Here is a 12,817-nt window from a genome sequence, read left to right as displayed (position 1 = left end):
AAAAGTGACAAAAAAAAAATCTGTGCTGTGTAACAATTTATAGAATATAATCTAAAGTTAGCATTTTATTTCCAGGAGAAAAGGTTAATGTTAATGAAATAAAAACTTTACTGCCCTATCACAATGCTGTCACAAATGTTTCCATTTCCCATAAAACCAGTGAGGTTACTACCTGGGCACAGAATTTTGACTTAAAATGCAATGGGGCCTAAAAGATAAGATAAGCCCCACTGGCTCAAAGATACTAGAACTAAAGACATTATCAGAGCCTGCTTATTTGTATTTCCTTACAGTTTTATTACACAAAATAACATTTCAAAAAAGGTCTCTGTGCATAAAACTACTTTTATTTCATCATAGACTACAGCATTAGTTGACTACTGATTTAGTTAAAAAGTAACGCCATATAAAAATAATGTTATAATAGAGACAGACTCAGAGAGAGAGAACAGGCTGACAGCTGAAGGGAGGGCGAAGGAAGGAGGGGAGGAGGGAGGAGGGAGGAGGGAGGAGGCAGGGAGGGGAGGGAGCTAAAAAGAGAAAAAATTCATGGACAGAGACAACTGGTGTGGTGATTGGGGGTGTGGGGTGCCTGGGGAGAGGGGTGGGTGGAGGTGGAGGAGGGCATGGGGGGGATAAATGGTGATGGGAAAAAACAAAATAAAGGGGAAAAAAAATCATGTCATGAAATAAATCTCTACCCATTATTCTCAACAATACCATCTGTCACAGGAAAATACACACATATTCATATCCCCCAAAAAGCCAAAGATGCAGACATGGTAATTCCCATCCACCCACCACTTCAGGCACATTTTACATTATAATCTATCTAGTACTCCTTACTTCTATCTAGGGCCCAGACTTCCTTAAGAATCCTCCTTTAACACAAACTCCAGATAGATACTACCAATCTACAAGAGTTATTTAATATGTGAAAAGAAGCCTATTAATTGATCCTCAACTATAACGTGTTTATTTATACAGAATATTTAGACACTGTCATGTGCCCAGCTTTTTCTTAGAAATGTGATTCAACTATTAAAAAAAAACACAACACTGAGTTTGGCAACAGATTTTCACAATAGGATTTGCCTACAATTTAAATAAAGTTATTCATTTAGATTTAGCCATATGTAAAATTAAGGCAATCATCCCATCAATTGGCAGAATTAAATCTAATAGTACTCACTAGAATTGTGTGATTAACTTTGTGGCACCCAATACACTATATTCTCTGCCATTAGACAGAGTGTCTGAAGGAAAATGTTACAGAAATTAAGTCTCCACTTGCAAAGAGAAAAAAGTGAGGAGGGAAGCAAATGCCCTCTCTGATTTTATGCTGCTGGTGCCCTTCGTCCTGCCCTAGCCCATGTGACTCAGTGGGTTGGTTTGGTTGGAGTGTCATGTAGTAAAATGAAAGATGGTGGGTTTGATTCTCAGTCAGGGCACATACGTAGGTTGCGGGTTCAGTCCCCAGTTGGGGCATGTAGGGGAGACACCAATCAATGTTTCACTCTTGCTCTCTAAAATATATGAACATTACCTTTGGGTGAGAATTAGTGGTGGTGGTGGTAGCGGGGGATTGGTCCCAGCCAGAGGTTCCCCAACCTGTTACTGGTTAATAAAAAATTACTATGGAGCCCTGGCCAGTTTGGCTCAGCAGTTAGAGCGTTGGCCTGTGGTCCAGAGAGACCCGGGTTTGGTTCCCGCTAGGGGCATGTACCTCGGTTGCAGTTTGTCCCCGGCCCTGGTTGGTCGTGCGGGTGGCAGCCCACTCGATGTGTCCCTTTCACGTCGATGTCTCTCTCTCTCTCTCTCTTTTCCTCTCTTTCCCTCCCACTCTATCTGAACAAAAAATGGAAAAATGTCCTTGGGTGAGGATAAAAAAAAAATTTTTATGGAAAGTTCTGTTGAAACACAGATTTCTAGGTTCCACCCCCACCCATCTATTTATTAGGTTTGAGGCAGGGCCGCCCCATTGCCAAAGGGATTCAGAAAATCAGAGCAGCAGTCCTCCAAGGTGAAGAAAACATGACTTTTCTATTTTTAGCTCACACTTTAAATTTTTGTTTTAAAAAATAATAATTTACATACTATATTGGAATTACATGCTCAAAGTTTTCCCAACAGGATGTTACTCAAAAAAATTTGTCTAAACCATAGTAGCATGATAATGCCAAAATACATTTTATCAGGGCTCTGAGCTAATGAAGAGGGGATATTTCACAATACTAATTAAATATATTTGGGTCACTATTTCAGTGCAGCTGGCTTAAGTCATTTATGTGCATTGCATGTAAGGAAAGGTGATGGGAAAACAATATTGTGCATCTACTGTATGCCAGGCCCTGTACAAGGTACTTTAGACATCTTATTTGTCAAAGCACTCAATAAGGCACATATACTTACCCCTCACCTTTAAATATGAGAAAACTATGACTAGACTTCAGAAGGTTACAAAAATTACCCAGTACCATGCAACTAATTAAGTGGAACAGTTTTAAAATCTAGCCTAGGGCAATCTGGATCTAATATTCCCTCAATTATTCCATGTAGTAGAACCTAAAGGAATATTCAATATCTCATTTAACTAATAGCCATATGTCTAAGTATCCTTTACATCATCCACCAAAGGGTAATTCAGGGCAGAATGAGAAGGGAATGGTAAAATGCTAAGAGGCACAAGGGAGCTTGTAAGGAACTGAAAATGTTCTACTTCTTGAATGTGATAGTCATATGAGGAAAAACATTTATCAAAATTCAAACTATAGACTTAAAATGGATACATTTAGTCATAATCAATAATGTTGATTTATTTAAAAACAAAACAATTTGACTTCTGATACTGGCCAAGATGGAATAGTAAGCTTACTTTAGTGTCTCTCTCTTCCGCTGATTATAACTAAAAACTCTGGACAAAATACAACTAACAAAGTACTCTGAAAATGAAATAACAGCAGGCAGATTAGGGAGGGAAGTGAAGAACAACTAACAAGGTAGTGGTGAGTATCTTGTTTTTGCTTTGTTTCTTTCTTCTTTATTTCTTGGCTTTGACCAAGGGTGGGCAAAACTATAGGGAAACTATAGCAGATATGATCAGCAAAAAACTCAGAGAAATATATTTTTTTTTGGCCATTGGACTAAGGCAGAAGGCTCCTGGAGAATGTGGGGAGAACGTTTTTCTTTCTCTTGTTTCTCCTTGCCCTGTGCTGAAACCAGCCCCAGCCATCAAACTGCCCTGTGGTAGAGTGGCCATTAGTAACCTAGCTGCAGTAAATGGTTATATAAAAAAAGGTCACAAATTCTTTTTAAAAGGGCAAACTTAAACGTACATGAAGCAGAAGAAAAGAAATAATAAAGAGAAGTCAACGAAACTGAAAACAGAAAAACAAGAGAAAGTCAATTATACCTCCATATAAAAAAATAAATAAAATGCTGTTAAATAAAAGACAGAGATAGCGTACTCTTTTTTCATACAGGCAAATCTGTGTATTGTCCATAACAACCCATTTTTCAATGTAATGATATAGAGATTAAAAAGGTCAATTCAAGAAAACATAATGATCTTAACTGTATGCACCAAACAACAAAGCAAAAACGGACAGAAATGAAAGAAAAATAGACAAAACCACAATTATGCTTGGAGGTTTCAACATACTTTTTCAGTAATACAATCAACAAGATGACAATTTGGGGATTAAATCATCTTCTAATAACCCAAGAGGTTTGAGGAGGAAGTCTTGAAAGAAATTAGGAAATACCTTGAACTGCAGAAAATGAAACTACAACATACCAAAATTTGTGGGATATAGCAAACATTGTTAAGGAGAAACTTATTGCAGTATATGGTTATATTAAAAAAAGGTCACAAATGCTTTTTAAAAAGGGCAAACTAAACCTACAGCAAGCAGAAGAAAAGAAATAATAAAGAGAAGTCAACAAAACTGAAAACAGAAAAACAAGAGAAAGTCAATAAAACCAAATAAAACCAAAAGCCAGTATTGAAATCAATAGAACTCCAGCAAAGACTAACCATGATAAAAATGAAAAACACAAATGACCAATATAAAAAATGAAAGAGGAAAATATTAATATAGATCCTATAGACATTAAAAGGATAATAAGGGAATATTACAAACAACTCTTTGCTCATTAACTCACAACTTAGATGAAATGGACCAATTTCCTTAGAGACATTACTAAAATTCACTGAAGAAACAGGTAACATGAATATTATTGTATCTATAAAACAGACCAAACTTGTAGTTTAAAAACCTTTCCACAAAGAAAACTGAAGACCCAAACAGTATGACTGGTAAAGTCTACCAATCATTTAAGGAACCAAAAAAATCTCTTCCAAAAAAAAAGAAGAGGAAGAAGGAACACTTCCCAATTACTATTATAAGACCCATTGCCCAGATATAAAAATAAGATAAAGAAACTACTTTATGAACAAAAATGTAAAATTCCTCAACAAAATATTGGAAATCAATCTAGCAATATACATAAGAAGGATAAATATACTACAACGAAGTGGGGTTTATTGTAGTATTAAAAGCTAGTTAAACATTAAAAACCAAGTCAATGTTAACTGCCCACATTAACAGCCTAAAGAAGAAAAACCACAAGATCCTATCAACAGGATGTAAAAAAAAAAAAAGAAAGAAAAAGAAAAGCCATTCAATATAATTCAACATCCAGTACTCATAAACCTCTTAGCAAATAGGAATAGAAGAGAACTTCCTCTATTTGTTAATCTAAAAGTTACAGCTAATACTCTCATTTCTCTTCAGATCACTTAAGTTATAATTAACATAATACTTAATGATGAAAGATTATGCTTTCCCCTTAGGATATGGAACAAGGCAAGCGTATTCATTTTCACCACTTCTATTCAACATTGCACTGAATGTCTCACAAATGCAATAAGGCAAGAAAAAGGCAGAAAAAGGCAGAGAGGTCAGAAAAGAAAAAAAACAAAGCTGTCTCTAGTCACATATAATGTGATTGTCTATGTAAACTATTCTGTGGACGCACAAACAGTTCCTAGAACTAATAAATGACTTTGGCAAGGTCTTAGAATAACAATAATAATATTTTAAAAACTCAGCGGTATTTGTCTATATACTAGCAATGAATAACTGAAAAAAATTTTAGAGTACCATGAACAATAGCACCAAATATGAGTTAGGCAAATATTTAACAAAATATGTAAAGTATTCATATGCTACAAAATACTGATGAAGAAAAAATTTAAAAACTTAAATAAATGAGAGATATACCACCTTCATGGATTTGGAGGCAAAATATACAGGATGGTCCCTCAATATCCATGGGGAATTGGTATTAGGACCACCCACAGATACCAAAATCTGATGATGCTCAAGTCCCTTGGTGTAGAACAATGTATGGATATAGTCTGCTCTCTGTATCCACAGATTCACAACCATGGAATGAAAATACCATTTTAGTTGGTTGAATCTTTGGATGTAAAATCAGTGGATCCAAATAGCCAATTGCAGTTAAAATATTAATTCTTCCTAAATTGATCTATATGTATAATTCAATACTAATCAAAATCCCAGTTGAATTATTTGGTAGATTTCAACAAAATGATTCTAAAACTTATATGGAATAGCAAGGAAACTAGAACAGCCAAAATAATTTTTAAAAGACCACCACCTGATTTCAAAACATATTAAAAGGCTGCAGGATTGGCTATACACACACACACACGCATCAAAGGAATAGAACAGAAGACAGAAACATATCCACATGGCAAAGTGATTTATTACAAAGGCACTAAAACAATTCACTGGGTTAATTCAAACTGTGCTGGAATAATTAAGACACACACACACATATATGTACATATATACACACACACACACACACACGTACATATATACACACACACTTTTTTTAAAAAATGAACTTTAACCTAAACTTCAGATTTCATACAAAATACATAATAAGACCCAAATGTAAAACCTAAAACTATAAAACTTCTAGAAAATCTCTGTGACCTTAGGTTAGGCAAATAGCTCTTAGAATGAAAAACACACACAGATTGGAAGAAAACATTTGCAAAGCACGTATCTGACAAAGGACTTGTACCTGGGATATATATTTAAAAATCTCTTGAAACCTAATAAGAAGAAAGCAAACAAACAAAAACTATTTAAAAAATAAGCAAATAACTTCAAAAGCTACTTCACAAAAGAAAATCTATGCAGAGGCATAAAAAAATACATGAACAGATGCTCAACATCTTGAGTTATTCAAGACACAAAAATTGAAACCACAATGGTATCACTACATGACTATTAGAATGTGTGTGTGGGGTGGGGTTGGGGAAACATTCTGACAATCCCAAGTGCTACAGAATGTGTGGTACAACAGGAAATCTCTTACACTACTGGTCGGAATGCAAGAGTACAGCCATCCATCAAAAAAAAGTTTAGCAGTTTCTTACAGTAAAACATGTACTTACTATAATCCCAATGTCTCTCTTAGAAACTGATCCAAGTGAAATGAAAACTTGTATTCACCCAAACACCTATAAGAGATTGTTAACAGCTTTATTTGTACTCAGCAAAATTTGGAAACAAAACAAACTGTGGTGCATATTTCCACAATGGAATACTGCTCAGCAATCAAAAGAACTACTGAGCCCAGCTAGTGTGGCTCAGTGGATTGAGCGACGCCCTGGCTTGATTACCAATTACCAGTCAGGGCATGGGCACGTGCCCAGGTTGTGGGCTTGATCCCTGAGGGGGGCGGGGGTGTATGTGTGAGCAAGAGGCAGCTGATGCATGTTTCTCTCTCTCCCCCTTCCTCTCTCTATAAAAAGAAATCAATGAAAACATTAAAAAGAACTACTGATGCACACAACAATATGAATAATCTCAAGTGCAAATTTTCAGTGAAAGAAGCCAGATTCAAAAGGCTACATATTGTATGATTCCATTTATGTGACACAGTGGAAAAGAAAGACCAACTATAGGGATGGTGTACAAATTCCTGGTTGCCAGAGATTAAGGGTGGGGGATGGTTTAAACAAACCAGGTAGAAAGAGGTAATTTTATAGGGGGTAATGATGGAACTGTTTTGATTGTGGTGGTTACATGACACTAGGCTTTTGTCAAAATTCATGAAATTATAGACCCAAAAGTATAAATTGTAATCTTTGTAAATTAAAATAGAAATTTAAAATATTAAATTATAAAAGTAACCTAACCCACACTGGACCATCTATAGAGTTCTGACTGTTAAAAGTACAATGAACAAAGATGTGAAGTTATTTAGTGATAGACACTTTACATACATTTAATTTAATCCTCATATCAATACGTAACACAAGCTAGGCATTATTTACATTTTACAGATGAGGTTAGAGAGGTTAAGAAACTTGACATAAGATAAAATAGGTAATTAGGATTTGAATATTAGAGGAAGTTTATCTAAACGTATGCTGTAGCACCACTCTCAAAGATTTTGATTTAACTGCATTAGCTTGGGGCCCAGTGAAGGAAAAAAATATCCACCTATATGTGCCACCAAAATTCATAATTAGTTTAGTGAAAAGCCAATTCAAGCTCTTGGTTGAAAAATAAACATCATCTTGTTTTTTTGTTGCTGTTCCTCATTTAAAAAATTTTTATTTAGCCCTGGCTGGTTTGGCTCAGCGGTTAGAGCGTCGGCCTGCAGTCCAGGAAGACCCGGATTCAGTTCCCGCTAAGGGCGCGTACCTTGGCTGCAGTTTGTCCCTGGCCCTGGTTGGTCGTGCGGGTGGCAGTCACTCGATGTGTCCCTTTCACATCGATGCTTCTCTCCCTCCCTCCCTCCCTCCCTCCCTCCCTCCCTCCCTCCCTCTCTATCTGAACAAAAAATGGAAAAATGTCCTCGGGTGAGGATTTAAAAAAATTTATTTATTGATTGATTTTTAGAGCAAGAGAAAGGCAGAGAGGGAAGGGAGGGAGAAACATCAACCCATTGTTCCACTTATTTAGGCATTCATTGGTTGACCCCTGTATGTGCCCTGACTAGAAATCGAACCCGTAAGCCTGTTGTTTTGAGACAACACTCTAATCAACTGAGCCAGGGTAGATATTTCTTTTTTTTTTTTTTATCCTCACCCGAGGACATTTTTCCATTTTTTGGTTCAGATAGAGTGGGAGGGAGAGAGAGGGAGAGAGAGAGAGAGAAAGAGAGGGAAACATCGACGTGAAGGGACACATCAAGTGGCTGCACAACCCAACCAGGGCCCGGGACAAACAACTGAGGTATATGCCCTTAGCGGGAACCGAGAACCAAACCCGGGTATCATGGGACTGCAGGCCAACGCTTAACCACTGAGCCAAACAGGCCAGGGCTCATTTTTTAAAGCTATAAACAATCGAAACAAAATTATTGAGCACAATAACTATAATTAGAAAACTAATACTAGAAGCAATACCTTTATAATTTTTAGGACAATAAAGCAAACTATAATCTCAAATCTCTAGTTATAAGCTCTAAAACAATGGTTCCCCATTCTGGCTACATATAAGAATCTCCTGAGGAACATTAAAAATGCCAATACTGCCCTGGCCAGTTTGGCTCAGCGGTTAGAGCGTTGGCCTGCGGTCCGGAGAGACCCGGGTTCGGTTCCCGCTAAGGGCACGTACCTCGGTTGCAGTTTGTCCCCGGCCCTGGTTGGTCGTGCGGGTGGCAGCCACTCGATGTGTCCCTTCACGTCGATGTTTCTCTCTCTCTCTCCCTTCCTCTCTCTCCCTCCCACTCTATCTGTACAAAAAAAAAAAAAAAATGGAAAAATATCCTCGGGTGAGGATAAAAAAAAAAAAAGAAAAAGAAAAAAAAAATGCCAATACTTGGACTCTGCCAGCAGCAATTTTGATCCTGTTATTTAGGGTGGGACAAAGGTATCTGTATTTTTTACCCCAAGTTTTTACCTAAAGTTCTCCCCAAAATAATTATATGCAGCCAGACTAGGAACTACTACTATTAGTTTCCCCACCATGGAAACTCTGAAAAGTAAAGTATATACGTGAAACCCCATATGAATACAGAAGTAGATTAAAAAAATTTTTTTTCTTTATTGATTTTAGGGAGAGCGAGAAACATCAACGAGAAAGAACATCGATTGGCAGCCTCCTCCATGCCTTGCACTAGGGATTTGGCCTACAATCTGGGCATGTGCCCTGACAGGGAATCAAACCAGTGACCTCCTGGTGCATGGGTCGATGCTCAACTACTGAGACAAACCAGCCGGGCGAAGTGCATTTTTTTAAAAATAATTTTTTGAGTCCTCACCCAAGGATGTATTTATTGATTTCCGGGGTGGGGGGGGAGCATTGATGTGAAAAAGAAACATGGACTGGTTGCTTCCAGTATGCACCCCAAAGTGGTTCTGCATTTTTTAAAATGAGGGTCTGAATATGCCAACTGTCCCAACTAAGGCTTTAATATAAATGTACTATCATCCTCTAATCCTTTGATCAAGTAGTTCTTAATTTTGGTAGCACATTAGAATCATCTGAGGAGCTTTTAATAAACTGATGTGCAGGACACACCCCAAGTTTTATCAGAATACTGGGGAAGAAAGTGGTTTTTCTGTTTTTTTTTTTTTTTAACCCCAATTAACATACAAAGAAAGGCCTCCAAAGCCTAGCTTTTTAGTCATCTCAGAATTTGATCCGATACAGAATTAAATAAATTATAGACTTCATCCAAAAACTCAGTTTGAAAATTTTCCTACAAAAGAATGGACTCATGTCTCTAAATTATATTTCTATCTAGTTTAATCTCTGAGCTCCGTAAGAGAACTGCTGATGGCCCAAAATTTATAGACTATTGTTTTGTAATGTCTTCTTAAACATTATTTGAAATCCAAAAGCCATAAAGGACAAAAACTTCTGTACAGAAATATTTGCAACACCTGCAATAAAAGGTAAATAAACATAATACACAATCCAACAAAAATAGACAGGTTGTGAATTCACACTGTACAACAGGCTGAAAAACAAGAAAATATTCATCATCCTTAATATGAGTGTTTTTAATCTATCACAATGGCTAAGATCTTAAAAACCAATAATATTCAGTGACAAAGGTATGGGGAAATGGTCCATAACATGTTAGTGAGACGGCTGGCACCTCTGGTAAAAACTTTTGTGAGCCCAGCCAGTGTGGCTCAGTGGCTTGAGCCTTGTCCCATGGACTAAAAGATCTGATTTGATTCCTGGTCAGAGCACATGCCCAGGTTTCAGGTTTGATCCCCAGTGGGGGGCATTCAGGAGGCATGCGGGAGGCAGCCAATTGATGTTTCTCCCTCACATCAATGTTTCTCTCTCTCTCTCCCCCACCGTTCCTCTCTAAAAAATCAATTAAAAAAAAAAACGTCTGTGAAAAATTTGGCAGAACTGATCAAAATTTAAAATGCACATAGCCTAAAATCCAGAGATTCCAATTCTAGGAAGCTACCCAACAGATATGTGCAAGTGTAGGAGGGTAAGAATAAGAAATTTCACATACAAATTATTTGACAACACAATAAAGCAAAAATAACCTGTATTTTCCCAAGAGACTGCCTATAAGTTATGCTATAGTCATACTCAGTATATACAGTCACACTACTTTAAGCACTTTGCAGACACTGTGTTTTGTTTTTGTTTTTTTCCGCAAGCCAATTGGCGCCATTTTCCCAACAGCACTTGTTCACTTTGTGTCTCTATGTCACATTTTAGAAATTCTCACAATTATCTCAAACTTTTCCATTATTACTATTGTTTTGGTGAACTGTGATCAGTGATCTTAAATGTTTTGAGATGCCACCAACTGTACCCATATAAGACATTAAACTTAATGTGTGTGCTCTGACTGCTCCATCAACAGCCCATTTCTCCCTCTGCTCCCCACTATGGCCCAGGTTCTCTCCCTCTCCCTATACCCAATACACAACAATATTAAAATTAGCCAATCTGCCCTGGCCAGTTTGGCTCAGTGGTAGAGCATCAGCCTGTGGACCAATGAGATTCAGGTTCGATTCCGGCTAAGGGTACGTGCCTCGGTTGCGTTTCATCCTCAGCCCCGGTTGGGGTCGTGTGGGAGGTAACCAGTTGCTGTGTCCCTCTCACATCAATGTTTCTCCCTCTCTTCCCTTCTCTCACTCCCACTCTATGTGAAGATAAACAGAAAAATATCCTCGGGTGAAGATTAAAAAAAAAAATTAGCCAATAATTAACTCAGTAATATCCTCTAAGTATTAAAGTGAAAGAGTCACTGAGTTTCACTTTATTTTATTTAAATCCTCACCCGAAGACATTTTTCAATATTTTGTTCAGATAGAATGGGATGGAGATGGAGATGGAGAGAGAGAGAGAGAGAGAGAGAGAGAGAGAGAGAGAGAGAGAGAGAGAAACATCGACGTGAAAGGGACACATCGAGTGATTGCCACCCACATGACCCAACCAGGGCCAGGGACAAACAGCAACCGAGGTAGGCGCCCTTAGCGGGAACCAAACCCGGGTCTCTCCGGACCACAGGCCAATGCTCTAACCGCTGAGCCAAATCTGCCAGGGCTGAGTTTCACTTTAAATCAAAAGCTAGAGATAATAAAATTTAGTGAGGAAGGCATTTTGAAAGCCAAGATAAGCTGGAAACTAGGCCTATTGTGTCAAATAGTCAAGTTGCAAATGCAAAGGAAAAGTTCTTTAAGGAAATTGAAAGTGCTACTCCAGTAAACACATGAATAGTAAAAAAAAAAAAGCAAAACAGCCTTATTGCTGATATGGAGAAAATTTTAGTGATCTAGATAGAAGGTACGACATTTCGCCTAAGCCAAAGCTTTATCTGAAGCAAGGCCCCATCTTTCCTCAATTCTATGAAGGCTGAGAGAGATGAAAACTCTGCAGAAGAAAAGTTGGAAGTAGCAGATGTTGGTTTGTGAAGAAAAAATAAAAATCTCCATAACATAAAAGTGCAAGGTGAAGCAGCAAGGAACTGATGGACAAGCTGCAGCCAGTTATCCAGATCTAGCTCAGAAAATTAATGAAGGTGGTGGCTACACTAAGCAAGAGATTTTCAATGTATTCAGAACAGCTTTATACTGGAAGTCTCCATCTAGGGCTTCCTAGCTAGAAAGAAGTGAATGCCTGGCTTCAAGGCTTCAAAGGATAGGGTGACTATCTTGTTAGGGGCTAATGCAGCTCCAGACTTTAAGCTGAAGTCAATGCTCATTTACCATGCAAAAAAGTCTTAGGATGCTAAAGAATTATGCTAAATCTACTCAGTCCGTGCTCTACAAATGGATCAACAAAGACTAGATCACAATATATCTATTTACAACATGGTTTACTGAATAATATTGTAAGTCCAATGTTGAGACATACTACTCAGAAAAAAAGATCCTTTCCAAGTATTACTTACTGCTCACTGACAGTGTACCTGGTCACCCAAGAGCTCTGATGGAGATGTATAATGAGATTAATGTTGTTTTCATGGTTGCTGATATAACATCCATTCTGTAGCTCATGAAGTAATTTTACTTTCAAGTATTATTTAAGAAATACATTTCATAAGGCTATAAGCTGTCATAGATAGTGATTCTTCTGATGGATCTGGGCAAAGTAAATGGAAAACTTTCTGGAAAGGATTCCCCATTCTAGATGCCATTAAGAACATTTGTGATTCATAGGAAGAGGTGAAAATATCAACATTAGCAGGAGTTAAAAAGAAGATGATTCCAGCCCTCATAGATGACTTTGAGGAATTCAGTGGAAGACGTAACTACAGATGTGATGGAAATAGCAAA

The 12,817-nt window shown here is 37.5% G+C and overlaps 1 protein-coding gene across 2 annotated transcripts in view; it reads right to left on the bottom strand.

Moving 5' to 3' along the window:
- ARIH1 (ariadne RBR E3 ubiquitin protein ligase 1) overlaps positions 1-12,817 on the bottom strand; it is a 134,936-nt gene that overhangs the window by 85,513 nt on the left and 36,606 nt on the right. The window lies entirely within an intron of this gene.

The sequence above is a fragment of the Molossus molossus genome, unplaced genomic scaffold (genome assembly GCF_014108415.1).
Source record: "Molossus molossus isolate mMolMol1 unplaced genomic scaffold, mMolMol1.p scaffold_m16_p_1, whole genome shotgun sequence".
Taxonomy (NCBI): domain Eukaryota; kingdom Metazoa; phylum Chordata; class Mammalia; order Chiroptera; family Molossidae; genus Molossus; species Molossus molossus.
Note: the sequence above shows the minus strand (reverse complement) of the source record. Positions and strands in the feature narration are given on the sequence as shown.